The sequence below is a fragment of the Lolium rigidum genome, chromosome 2 (genome assembly GCF_022539505.1).
Source record: "Lolium rigidum isolate FL_2022 chromosome 2, APGP_CSIRO_Lrig_0.1, whole genome shotgun sequence".
NCBI classification, from domain to species: Eukaryota; Viridiplantae; Streptophyta; class Magnoliopsida; order Poales; family Poaceae; genus Lolium; species Lolium rigidum.
This window is the reverse complement of record NC_061509.1, coordinates 164,341,183-164,344,251: the sequence shown is the minus strand read 5'-3', so window position 1 is coordinate 164,344,251 and position 3,069 is coordinate 164,341,183.

Sequence of the window (3,069 nt, the reverse complement as noted above, 5' to 3'; positions counted from 1 at the left end):
GATTCGAAAAAGCAAGTTTGTGAGAAGGTGTGAATGGTGGTGACAACCATAAACTTTGGTAGCTTATGTCATGCAGATCTCGAATCAAAAATGCAATTCGGGAAAACAACTTAGATGGCGTTAGTGTACCAACTTAGATGAATCAGAGAAGCAACTTTAGATGCATCCATAAACAAAGTTTTCAAGTTTACTTACAAACAAAATGAAATTACTTTCCGTTTTGCGGATGAGTGGTTTGGACCCGAACCTAGAACCGTACGATGTTGACATGGAAGATGCATGAATAAATGGCAGTGACCCCTTTTTCTGCACTCAAGCTGCCCAGACGGAGGTTGTCGATGAGTCTCAGGACCCACTCCTTGCTGAGCATGGTGGACAAAGTGGCGACTCTAATGTGCACGGTGGTGGAGGGCAGCAATTCAATGCAGCACCACCTCCAGCAAATCCTAGCACTGAAAACATCAACACAACGACTATGCCTACTACAACCCTTTCTGGTTCTTCTAACCCTGAGTTGGCGGATCATGGTGCTGATGGAGTTGCTCCTAATGAAGAAGTTGCATCTAGTCCTCAAGAACCCTTCCTTGGTATGCGATTTGACACAATCGAAGATGCCAGAGAGCACTACAATGCTTACTCAAAAAGACTGGGGTTTTGTATCAAATCAAACACATCACTGAGGCAACCTTTCACTAAGGTGGTGCGGAAGCAACAATTTGTGTGCAACAAGTATCGGGCACCGAAAACAGAAGAGCAAATTCAAGAGGAGAGAGTCAAAATTGTAGAAGAGGTTAGCCCCGTCCAGCCTAGATGATGAAGACGGGGATGGAGAAGAAGCCGGACCGTCCAAGAAACCAAAATCGCAGGAGTTAAGCGGCAAAGGGAAAAATAAAGCAAACCAAGTGTCCAAAGAAAATGTGTGTGAAGTTGATTAACAACAAATATGAAGTGACATATTTTATTGCAGTAACACAATCACCCCATGCTTGTGAAACCTTCACCGACAAAGTACCCGAGATCACACAAAGGCATACCTAGAGATGAAAGGGAGTTCCCGAAATGCCTACATGATCGCAACTTAGAAACCGGGCGTATGATGACAAGTGATGTCTTCTTTTTATGGTGAAGAATGTTTCGTCCCCTATGATCCAAAAGCTATAACAAATCTGCGAACAAGTTTGAGGAAGGAGGAGAAGGAATGGGACATTGCCGAGACAAGTGGCTTATTTTGCAGTAGTTGAAGGACAAGGACCCGTGTTTCTACTCTCGAATTTCTTTTGATGAAGAGCACAGGGTTGAAAACATTTTCTGGGTTGACAGTGCTGCAAGGAAGGCTTACACAGAAGCATATCATGATTGTGTGTCATTTGATACAACTTTCTTGACTAATCAGTTCAATATGCCATTTGCTCCATTTGTTGGGATAAACGGACATGGACAGATCCTTCATGCTTGGTCGTGGTTTCCTAAGGGATGAGAAAGAGGAGAGTTTTACATGGCTTTTCACCCAGCTTCCTTGATGCTATGCATGGTTTGCGACCAACAAATAATATAACGTACTGCAGACCAGTGCTATGAGGAATGCAATCGAGAAGTTTTCTTTAACACCGTGCACCGCAACCGTCGCTGGCACGTTATGAAGAAAGCAAATGAGAAGCTCGGGCCATTCCTGGGTAGGCACCCTGGTTTGGCTGAAGACTTCAATGAATGCATCAATGAAAGTATGAGTGAGGATGAATTTGAAGAAAGATGGGCAAAGATGATTGCAAAGTGGGATTTAGCTGAGCATGAAACATTTTTATGGTTGAAGAAGTATGCAAAATTCTGGGTTCCATGCTACTATAGACATCGATTCTTCCCATTTTTGCAATGAACTCAGAGGAGTGAGGGATTTAACGCTGTTCTAAAACGTTACATCAACCCTCACAACTCAATCAAGCATTTTGTTAAACAATATGAGAAGCTACAAAGAACGGATATTGGGTAAGGAGGGCCACAATGATTTCCGCACGGATGAGCTTGAGCCGGATCCATGGTCGCCGTTCCCTATTGAGAAGCAAGCCTTGGTCGTGTACACACGTCCCATCTACCATCGGTTCGAGAAGGAGTTCGCGCTCATTGGTCGTTATAATGTCCAACCACGAGGCAATAATTTGTACCAGACTAGTTCCTAACAATGAGAAGTGCTATCCTTATGGTGGAAGGTACTACATGGTTAATGCTAATGGTGGGCAATTCAATCATGAGTGTCGCAAGTTTGAGCGTGACGGTTTGTTATGTTGTCATGTCTTAAAAGTGTTTACGCATATTGGTGTTGATGCTATACCGGATCAATACATATTACAAAGGTGGACTCCAATGCATTGGAAACCGTGGTTCAACCTAACCGTCCCAGGACAAGATGATGTTATGCCCGAAGAATCACGACGTAAATTGCGGTTTGCAAACTTGTCAACTAAGTTTGTTGCTTTGGCTAAACTAGCAAGTGCATCGGACCAAGCATGATGCTATTGCTCGTAGACACATCGTAGAAATGACAACCGAGTTTGCACAACTAAACAAGGTAAAAAGGAAGAGGAAACCAACTACTTCAAAGACCGAACAACAAGAAATCCTAATTCTAATAGGACATCTACTTCAAGCACCTACTACGCATCGTAGAACATCTTCGGTGGCCTACCCGAACGCGACCAAGCACCTCCACCTACAACATCAAATAGGCAAGCAGGCACCTCGGTCAGCTCCGTGGCATGTGCCAACAACACATACTACGTGTGATGTGCCACCAACAACTAAACCCGCACCAAGCAACTTCCCGAAGCAAGGACAAGCACGCACCGTCTCGCCCCTACTCGCCAAGGTCGTCCAAAAAAGAAGCAGAAAAGCATAGAGTCTGACATTCCATATGTGCAACAGGCAAGTCACATGGTTGGGGCAAGTGAAGAAGCTATGGTTATTCTTGATCCTTCTAGGTCGAATACAAAAGGAAGAAAGAAGAATCGATACCCTGGTGGGATTGAGTTGCAAGCAAAAAGAACAATTTCGTGTACGTTGTGCGGATTGCCTGGA